The following is an 11657-nucleotide window of genomic DNA, read 5'->3' as shown; positions in this document are numbered from 1 at the left end:
TTTGACTACCAGCCTATTCACTCATAAGTACATAGCCTCTATTAAAAATACTTCTCAAAAGATAATTTAAGAAAAAAAAAAGTGTCTAAAAAATCCAAATTATAATCAGTCTTAAATTATGTGCCACAGATGAAGAGATGAATCTACTTTTTTTAATGTACAGAGACAAAAAACAATAGAAGATTTTCAAAAGAGAGCCCTTGCATGAAGGAACATGGAAAGACCTCATTGGATAGCTATTCATTTAGGGGAAACAATGAATATACCAAAAGAGCTATTTCAGGCTACTAAATTAAAAAATCTGATTTCTTAAAAAAATAATATCTAATGCAGGTCCCTCTCTGCTCACACCTTTTTGGTGTCAGTCTTCTGCTGTTGAGTCTCAAATTTTATGCTCCATTGAAACCAGTTCCATCATGGATGTACTCCAGTGACAGCAAAATTTAAGAAGAATAATTAATGAATTCTTTTGGGTTAATTGTTGGATATCTTAGAGGTCTTTTCCAACCTTAATGATTCTATGATTTCCTTTTTGTTTGTTTATTTTTGAATAATAAGAATAAACTTCTCCAGCTGGGATAATGGATGGCTCTGGATTTGTCCCATTTCTTAGACCTATTATTTTATTTCTTTCCTATAAATCATAAATCTTTGATGACATGGGTCCAACTGCCTCAAAGCCACTGCATAAACATTATATTTCCACAAATTTGATTTAACTCCTATTACTTTTTCCCAGAGTTCTGCTCCTTATTCAAACTAAAACCAGCCAAACAAACCAAAACCATCTTTTCATTCCTTTCCCTCGTCCGGATGCCTTGCAAAGCAAAGAGAAATGACAGCTTTGATCTGGGGAGAGCGTGGATTTTCTTTCTTCCTTTAAGCAGGCAGAGGATATTCGTGCAAGGGAAGGATCAGGGTCAGGCCAGGCACAGCTTGTCAGTGAAGTTGTCTATCTCCAGGCCACACAACTCTGCTGCAAGTTTCCCTCATGCCTTGGCAGCACTCCATGGCCCAACCTGGAGACACTGAGCTCAGCAGAGGAAGCCAATTAGGTTATAACCTGCAGTTGGTTCAAGCCCAGGTCCTGGCCGTGAGCTCTGGCTGCCTTATCCATTAAGCTGCCCTGAATCGGTGTGAGGTTTAAAATTGGAACAGTTTGTTTTGGTGAAAAAAAAAAAAATTCATAATTTCCATAGAAACCAGAAAAGGATAAAATACTGTGAGAAAAATGCCACTACAAAAGCTATTTTGATTTATCTTCTTTGCTGTTCTCCTTGCTGTAGATTCTCTGAGAATATGCTTCTAATTGCATCATTGCATTAGCAAAGCTCCTGTTTTATTTAAAAGTCCATATTTAAATGAGACCAGTATTCAGGGGAAAAGTAAAAACATTCTGGTGCATTTGCATTTGTGGAAAGGGCCAAACCATGAATGAAGGCTACCACATTCAGAATTCCCTCTATATTCCCCTTTTTTCTTAATACATTTGGCAGGGGAGCAGGGGGGGGGAATACACAAAAAATTAAGACACAAGCACGGAACCTCAACATCCACAAACTGGCACGACTCCATCCGACTCGGTGGAGCTTCTCTGATTTATATCAGTCAAAGATCTGGGCTAAAGGTTTGTGGGAATAATGGGAATGGGAGGATTTCAGCAGCTTCACTGACAGAGGAGAGAAGATGCTGCGGGGAGCTGCACATGCAGCGCGTGGCCATGACTGCTTGCACACTAATTAAACCAGTTTTATATTTTGGTACTGGAAAGATGGTTAAAACCATCTGTTTCTTTTTAGAAATCAGTTTCTTTTCTACTAGCTAAGGAGAAAATGTGGACAAAATTAGATCTAGGTGATAAATAGTTGTTTGGGGTTTCTTTCTTCTGCATCTGAAGGTCAAGATGTAAATAGGATTTGCGTCAGTACTTAAGGACAGATGTAAAGGTTTATTGCAGTGCAGCAAGCAACATGATCTTAGGTAAATCTCCAATGTTTTGTTTCAACCAAAGCAGTGATTTAATTTATTTAGTGTTCTATTTAAGCTTCCCCTTTTCTGCATGTTTTAACCCTTGCAATGTGGAAGCGTTTAATATAGTTTGAAACAAACGTTGAAAGAAACATTCCCAATTTTTTCACTGAAACTAATTGTGGAATATGACCCAGTCTGAGGCCTCTTACACATCAGGCAATCAACAGGCTGATGCCTCAGTGGAGTGTTCCAGCAAATTACCTGGCACAGCCATCGCAGGGTAGCTGTGCTGGAGCACATCCCTGGAGCTGAATTAGAGGTTGTAAATTGCCTCCACAAATCCTTTCCCTCATAGTCACTTATTGTCCCACATAAGTAGCTATCATTTTAATTGACAGAGTCTTGTGTGAGGGATGCAAAATCATGAAAAATATGAAGTGCATCATACAGAGACAAAACACAGCTCCATTGAAATTATACCTTGTCAAGAGAAAAAATATTCTGGTTGGCTGAACATGAATCAAAGAATTTGGAAGACCAGAATGCTGGGATTACCTGGTCTCAAACAGTAGAGATAGAAAAGGGCCTGGTTTGCTTATTTAGACTTATCTTCCTCTCAACTTATTTTTTTTTCTGTTGCTCTCAAATAGAGGGTGAAACTTTGAAAAGGAAAAGCACAGAAGAACTAAAATATAAATAATGACAACTTGTATTTGTGGAGTAGATAGTCCAGGAGACAGATAATGGCACAAAAGCCGTTCCCCTGGGAAAACAGCTTGAACCCAGCCAGAGTTGGGAGCAATGGCCATCGCAGGCTGCCCAAGGGCCCAGGGGTGGTGGCTCTGTGGGCCGTGTCCCTCCCCATATCGGGGTTTCAGTGGTTCACAGGATCCCCACTGGCCCCACAAACAAAGATGAATTTCACTCTCTGAACACATCTGTCATGTTAGGGCTCTGACACTTTGCATGATGGTGCTTAGCAGTCGTGGTACTGTGCACACCAGGGATCTTGGTACTGCCTTTTCTCCTCTAAAACTGGTGCTTAATTAAAAAATAAGTACATGTGCATACCTGCAATCACAGTTCTGTCATCTTATGCTGCAAACCCACAAATGGAATATCTCATACCTTTCTTGCCTTTGTTTTCTGCTCCAGTCTTTATATTGCCCTTTGAAACATGCGCATTAATAAAACAAAGATCAGGGCTATTTTCTCCCTTATTAAAAAATATTAAAGTTAAACATACGTGACCAAAAGGCTGAAAATTGGACAATCAAAACACACTATCCCTCCTGAGTTCTGTTTGATTTTATGTCTTGATGCCCTTTGCTGACAAGGGAGAAATATCTTACACCACAGTGGAAGTCAACAAAGCTATTTCTCTCTTAAAAGACTATGGGTAGAGGACATTATGTCTTGGTTTTTTACTGAAAAGAGATATTTTTTCAAAGATTATGTCCTTTATTGATTGATTTATTTATTTAATCCATTCACCGATAGCACAGCAGCTTCTGCTTTAGCACTTTGCTGTTGCTGCTTGACTGAACTATAGAGCTTACTTTTTTTATGCAACCCTGAAATCAGCTCCAACATTGAAGCAAAGGCCATGACACTAGAGATTTTCAAGCTGATGGAGTAAAAGATATTGGGTTTGTGTGTATCAGTGCAATAGGTGTTGAAAATACAAAAAAAAAAAAAAAAGAGGGCCATTGATCAAAATAATAGATAGAAGCATTTTTTAATCTGCACAAGTCCATACATGTTTGTATCTCCAATTCTACACACACACAGACATGCAGAAGTGTGTCTCTAACTCCCAAAGTATTTGGCTTTCTATATATATTTCAGCTTTTAGCTTGATTTCATTGACAGTTCAGTCAGAATATCATTCTCCCTTCCCTTGTGAAAAACTACATGTTAAGTCTTTTTATTGTTTTAACGGAGCTCTCATGTTGTTTTCTCTCTTTTCCTTGATATATGTTTTGTTTTGCTCTTGAGGCAGAGAAGCACAAGTTCTCAAATAGATTTTTGTTGCCAAAAATCAAGTGTTTTTACAGTCAACTTGAGAAGGGTTTGCTTGAAGGGGAGAGGAGCTTTCTCCTTCTACCCCAAAAGCCCTCGTGTTGTTGGCCAATGGAAAAGCCAATCTCAGGGTGAGGACCAAGGAGTGCAAACCTGAAGGACCTTGACATCCATGATTTAATCATTAGGACGAGGTGCTCTGCTGAGGAACAGCCTCAGGAGGAGGTCAGGTTTCAAGGATAACACTTGCACCAACAGGATGGTGTAAAAGAGATTTCTTTTCTCACTACAGATATTTATTCAATGTGTTGTGAGTGCCACCAGTATATTTTCTGCCCTTGCATTCAAAGCACCTTTAAGGAGAACATGTATCACTGTAAACAGTTCATGGATGAGTAGACTGAGGCACAGCAAAAGCTAATGATCTGACAGTTCAAAATTAATAACTAAATCAGCAAAACAAGTTGCAGAGAAGCACAAGCAACTGGCTGCAGTGGCTTGTTTATAATTCTAAATACATTAACATACCTCAGGCCTGACTCCCATTCCTGAAGGCAAGGCTTTTTTGATGCAAAGCCTCCTAATATACCAAATTTTGCTCTGAATGCTCTGGGAAATAAGAGTTAACTTTAATGAAAGCCTGTTTGTGCTTTAAAATGTCATATATATAGCCCGATTAATGGAAAGAGGTTAGAAAGAAATATATTTTAATATGGAGAACGCAGTTACCAGTGCACTATCAGAGCACAACTGACATGGGACGCAGTCTAAACAAAAGTCAGCAGCTACTAATGAGGCTTGTTAGTGATGCTAATCTATGTAAATGTTATTAATTGAGAACATCTATCTTTTATCTCCAACATTTGGTAATCAGGCAATTAAAAAACAATGACATTCCCGGCGGTTGTTCTCCCAGTTAAAAAAAAGTGATCAAAGAGTCCTGAATAAGGAAAGGGAAAGTCCCTTATCAAGAGCTGGGCCTTGCCTTGGGCTACCAGGGCTCATTAAAGGCAGAAAAGCTCTGTTGATCACCAATTAACCTGATTTGTAGGAACTCTGATAAAGACCTCAAACAACATGAGTTTTCTTAACTATAATAAATGACACAGTTTATTGACAAAAATAAAAACGTTTGGTTTGAAAAAGAACATAAAGGAGCTATTCAAATTGGATAGCCCTACCACACACCAGGCCTGGAAGACGTGGGATGGGTTTAACTTCACCACATTGGTGGCATATTATCAATGCTAGATACAGTCAAACCTATTAACAGCCATATACACAACAACCAAATATATACATATTTGGTAGCTGTCACATAAATTTCTGTCATCTCTAGTCATAACAGACAGCAGATTGCATTAATTATGTATGTACTATGCTCATGAATGGAAATTCAGCGCTCTAGGGTGAACCCTGCATCTCGAAACACGAAAGTAGAAAAAAAAAAAAAAAGACATTTTCTTGAGGCTTAATTGGTGGACATTTTGTGATTATACTTTTTTTTTTTTAATCTTAACAGTTGCTTTAAATTATCCCTAGTGTAAATTTCCTTATGGCTTTTTAACCCATTCTTTCCTTTCTGGAGAATTTAATTCTTCCTCTCAGGTATTGTTCGTGGTGTCATGATGAGTAAGTATAACACCACAGTGTGACTGTCAACTATAACTGTAATTATTGCCAGGGATTCATTAATTCACACCGTGATGGCCTGTCCCTGTTTGTGTCTCTGGAGAAAGGGAATAATAACTAAATGTAAAACTTGGGCCTTGAGTTGAGTGGAAAAGTAGCACAAATGTGGTACCAAACTCAAGCATTCTCTGTATTTAAAGGTTAATCAGTTTTGGTTTAGCACCATAGCTATTCCACCAAACCTCTGTGTTGTGAAATTATCTGTTAGAAACAAATTGTCTGCATAGTGGGGATCTTGCCAGCATTACCATGTCTTATCAAATTATACCCTGGGCTTGCATTGCTTTATATGCAACATTTTTTAAGTGTGCTTTAGGTCTTCAATGATTAAATGCATTTGAGACTGTGAGATTAAAGCTGCCTTATTAGGTCTATCGAGTAGCTGATGTCCATGATCTTTATGGGCTGGATGTGACTTTGATAAGAATCAGATTGGGTCATAAAGTGAAAAAATACCACTGTCACTTTTTCTGACATATCCATTTGACACATGCAGAACTGTATCTCAGGTTTATACATCAAAAATTCAGCTCGCTTTTCTTCCTGATGATGGACACCTTCATCATTTCCACAAAAAATTTCCCCTGTAAAATATCTTTTCCTCCTCACATCTGCCTTCTTCATTCTCTGTTTGTGTCTATTCAGAGCAGAACAGAAGCAGTAAAGAAAATCATATGGGGAGGTCCAACGCCTTTAAATGAGCAATTTTTAAGAAACCTCAGCTCTCATACACAAATTGATGATATGTCGCGTTCAGCAGAGAATGTTTTTGGTGTCAGAGGACATGTCTGAGAAGAAACAAAAAAGAGACATAGCAGTCAGGGTAGCATGAAGTGTCAACAACCCCTTTGAAGCCCAGACCCCTTTTCATTAAGATGATAAAATGAAAAATCAGCTGCTTAACGGTGGAGCATGTGAATATTTTGATCTGAGATGACGTCTGTGGTTTTGCTTTTTTAACTAATGCATTAGTGCCTCTCTCCCTCAGAAAAGGTATCAGTTAGTGATATCATGGGTGAGCTTTTATCTTACCATATAGATCTGAGCGTGTTTTACAGCAAAGATAATTATCTCCAACCAGCGATTTTGGTTGGTCTTTGATTTAGCTGTTCAAGCAGATGCCACCATAGAGATTCTATTATGCACAAACAATTGTATTTCATTGGTAAGTGCCCCGCATGCCTACCTCATTATTAGAACCCAATTAATTTTTCTTTGTAATAAAATGGAAAGACTTAGAGCTAACAGGAAGGCTACTCTAAAGAAATTTGGACCAACCGCAAAGAGTACCTGGAAGGAGCAGAGAGAAAGAAGAGCGGTAATTACGTGACACATGCACACACACAAAAAAGAAAGAACATGAATTGAAGTTTCAGAAACAGGCCCAGGGAGCACAGATCGCAATCTGGCTAGATTGTGAAAGTACTACTAAGATGTTTTAATTATATGATTGATGTAAGCTTCAAAAGGAAACTCGGCGCTCACAATGGCTGCGAGGTTAGGAGTGTTATCTAATGTATAAAGAAAACCACCACTGAAGGCAAACAGTGCACGTGAAACTTGAGACCTTTCCCTTTCAGAACCAATCAATAACGTCTTATTTTTAATCTATATTATGTTTAAGAAAATGTGATGACATCCTTGATTGAAGATCACACAAATAATTATGCTAATAATGACTGACTTTGTAGGATCTGCAAGGAGTGGATCTACGAGAAGTGTCGTTTGAATTCCTGTGACACTGCATGCGAGGGGACCTGGTTCAATTACCTGATAGAAGTACACAGACTTCTTGTTTGAGACAAACTGGGGAAAGCACTGCTTGGGGACACTGATTAACACCTTCCAACACAGTTCTGATTACTTTAATCCAGTCACTTAGCTTACCAGCAAATTATCTCTTTTCAAGATAGTGGGGTTTGCTGACACAGGGAATCTCATCTTGCAGTGATTCCTGATATTTCAAACATTCTTTTCATCCAAATCAGAACAAAATCCCTTCAAATTTTATTATTTCATGAACCTTTTTTTTTTCCAATCTTCTGGTTAAAATTTATTTTTGAATCACTTTTATCATTACAATTCTTATTATTAATGGGTAATAAATAAACAACATTTAGAATCCACGAAAGGAAATGCTTTTTATAATTTGGAGTTAAAAATTCAATAAGGAAATCAAAACAAATATTTTCTTTTAATCAGTAAATCATTGTATTCAAGAAGGAGATTTCTTCATTTGAAAATTGTAACTGGAAGGTGGTTTCTGAGCTCTTTAAAACTTTGCAGAATGTGACCAAATGCTCCTCATGTCTCTGGCTATCTGTGCCAGGCAATAAACTGCTTTTCTGCTTTTCTTTTGGTGCTGAGCTATTTGTTCCGGGGGTTCTGAGGAAATGTTACCTTTCCATACAAAATGCTCTTCCTACAAAGTTTATTCCAAGGAACAAATAAGTATTTCTTGGTGAGTAGCCAAAATGACATGTGAGGTGGATGGACATGAAATAAGTCTTTATCCACAATGGGCAGAAGAATGACCTCAAAGCTATACATTCTCTGTGGCAGAGCATATGTTTTTAATGCAAGCTTCCACATAAACATCTTCCTCTAAGATGGGTTTGGGTAGTCCAGACTACCCACTCTTGTCATGGCTTGTTATTGAAGGGTAACTCCTTTTCTTGGTGATAACCCAAATAAAATCATAACACAGTTGGCCCAATTCTATTTAAAAGTCCTTTTATGAGTCTTGATTGACCAGGCATGATGGTAATAGAGTGAGAGTTAATGCTACAAGCATCACACAGAAGAGGCAAAAATAAAAGCTCTGCTGTGCAGACAGGAGGGGTGAAGGGTCCATTGAAAAGCAGAGAGATTAGCAACTCATCACATTATATGTGGGTTATCAGGAGACAGAGGTAATGAAAGTGAGACCTATATCCTTGATCAATAAGAGTTTGACTGCATTTTGAGTTCATTTTCCCCTGCCGAGAGCGAGACAGCAAGCTTACTATTGATCACAGTGTTAATCCATAACTAGTCTGGGCCCTAGCCTAGTGGAACAAGGAGGAAAAATAAGATAATAAGCAGGAACTCTTGATCTTTTATTATGGTGTGCTAGATAAAGAGAGTGCAAGGTTCAAGGTGAAATACTTTATGGTTAACCCCTTCTTTGCTGCTTAACTCCAAGTGCATGAATGAAAGTAAATTAGCCAGGTCTCATGTTTTGATACTTATTGACCTTGAATCCTGTTGACAAACCCTTTGCTATGAAACCCACACGTGTGTGCAGGTTACCACTCCACACCTCTTCAAAGCCCAGGGGATGGAGCACTCACGTGGCATCTGAGTGATATTGGGGTCATATCCTCAGCTGGTGAAAGCCTTTGTCATATCCCTGAAATAAGCAGGAGTGAGCTGCTGTAGCTGAGACGAGGAGATGCATCCCTAAACCTCACCTTAGCAAGGCTGTTTGAAAATGGAACTTGCTGGTCTTAACACAAGCAATAGTTTCTATTACTTGTATATTTATTCCAGCCTTTGTTAGAAGCACATCTAGATATTCCCTGGTCATTGCTTTTGCATGTGAGTTGTCTTTTTCTTTCCTCTGATGTTTTCAACTGACAACATGTCATTTCAACTTTCTTTTTCCCTTGGCAACACCTGTCTGGTGTCAGAGACTGCCACATTTTGAGGTGAGCAGATGATGGGAAGTATGGCAATTACTTTTTAATAAATACTGTGAAAAGGAAGAAAATTAACATTGTTATGGCAAATAGGTTTTTAAACTATTAATATTCCATACACTGCCGCTTCAGTAAAATTTTTAAATATCAGCATTCCCTTCAAGATTAAATGAATTCTGCTTCATAATTAAAATTTCTATAAGGCATTCAAAATACAAGTTTTGAGTTCCTTCCACTTGGAGGTGAGGAGCACACCGGGAGTTTATTCTGTGGGAAACTCCTCCTGTGGCTCCTGTATAGGTGCAATAGAAATATTTGTATTTCTATAAGCATTCAGCCTTTCTGCCTCGTGTGTGATCCCATCAGAGCTCACCAGATAACAGCTTAGTGCTGGCATTTCCAGCCTGACTTAAGTGACTCATATTCCAGCAGAGCAGGGCCATTCCCTGTGCTGTTGGAAATGTCTTTGGGATATGACTGAGAAAAGCCTTGCAAGTGCAATTTATGAGGAATTTTTTTTCGTTCTCTTTAAAAATATAATAAAATTAGCAGAACTCCTCTCTATACCTTGATTTTTGGTGGCCAAAGGTCACAAGTTTGATCCGCCTGGGTAAAAATTGCTTGTCTTCTGCAGACTGCATCAATGCACATCTTCCCTGGTGCATGGGGAATGCAAAGATGCCAGCACACACATGGCACTGAAGCAGGACTTACTCATCTCAGTGTGAGTCTCACTTTAGTGTTATAATTTGATCCTACAGCTCGGCCAAATCATAATTATGCTCTGCCTGCTAATGACACGTTGCTGCTTTGGCTGGGTAATGTACTTTCCAGCTCTCCCAGGCTACACCTAACTCATTCAGATAGCCCATACAACTAATTTACAACCTCTCTGGAGCTACCTCACAGTTAGCTCCTCTTAGTAGTTGTTAAATTATCCCTGTGTATCATTTACATGTTGCATGATTTGGTTGGGATAATTAATGCCTGCAAAGCACTCCGAGGTTTTGGGATGAAATGTACAGTAGAATTACAACAAATTGTTCTGGTGATGAGATGATAAATAAATACTGCAGCAAAAAAGAAAAAAAAACCCTGACAACAGCTTTCATATGCTATTAAAAACACAAACCTGTAGCTAGAACGCTCTTTTCCAGCTGTGAGTGCCCTGTAGTCTCAGATACTCAAACAAAGAGAAGATTAATCTTCAAGTGGTAGATAGTCACTTATTCTTTAGTGTTCAGCATGTTTTACACAAGGGTGTGTAATTCAACTATTCACTGTAACATAAATCAATTTATGGACAAAACAAGAGGAGGAAAAAATCCCATTGTTCTTTAGCTTAATAACACACCAAAAAAATAATAAAAGGGAAAATGATTTATAGGACTCCAAAGAAATTGCAAGGGTGTTTTAAAAAAATATCAAATGGTTAAAATATTGCTGTAGGCAGCACCCACAGGTTAAGCTGAGTGATCCTTCCTGCATGGAAGAAGAGAAGCAAAGGCTCCTGCAGATCAAAAGCAAGCATCTCTTTGCAGTTTTAGGGGCTGTGTTTACTGGACTTTTCTCCTTTATTTTATAGGATTTCAGTAGTTCAATGAATGTTATTAGTTTTACATTCTGAAAACACAGCTTTGACTGCAGAGGCTCAAGTGCTTGATGCCTTTAATTCAAGGTGTTGGTTTTCCCCGACAAGGAGGTTCCCCCAAACTCTCTCATCTCATTTTTGTCGTGCACTTGAAAGCACTCATTAAGTTTGCAATGAAAAGAGGTTGTTAGAGCAGAGGAAATTGTAAAGTGGACTCTTGCACAGGAGCTGCTTTTATAAGGCCATGATCTGGACTGGACACTGATGCCTCCAGTTTCTTACACAGCTATTTATTTATAGATGCACGTGAACAAGGCATAGATTTGTGTGCTTTGAACCACATCCCCTAAATCTTTATGGCTTCTATTTTCTGACTACAGCCTCCATTTATGCACATGCCAATATTTAGTGCAATCCCTGCACAAATAAATGTTATTGTCTTCATCTAACCAAGGCAGCAACCTTAAAAATATCACTGATGACAGATGTGTGTACAGAGATTCAAACACAGAGATAAAGATGTCTGTGTTCATCTTGTGTGCCAAGCCAATAATGAAATGCAATGTAGCATTTATAGTCAGATCAGAGCTTTGTGGTTTTACTCTCTTGAAAGTACCACAGTTCTCAGGCTGACATTTCTGCCCAAGCTGCCCCTGGGGAGGACTGCAGAGCCCTGCTAAATATTTGCAAATGAGTCTGCT

The sequence above is a fragment of the Zonotrichia leucophrys genome, chromosome 10 (genome assembly GCF_028769735.1).
Source record: "Zonotrichia leucophrys gambelii isolate GWCS_2022_RI chromosome 10, RI_Zleu_2.0, whole genome shotgun sequence".
NCBI classification, from domain to species: Eukaryota; Metazoa; Chordata; class Aves; order Passeriformes; family Passerellidae; genus Zonotrichia; species Zonotrichia leucophrys.
Note: the sequence above shows the minus strand (reverse complement) of the source record.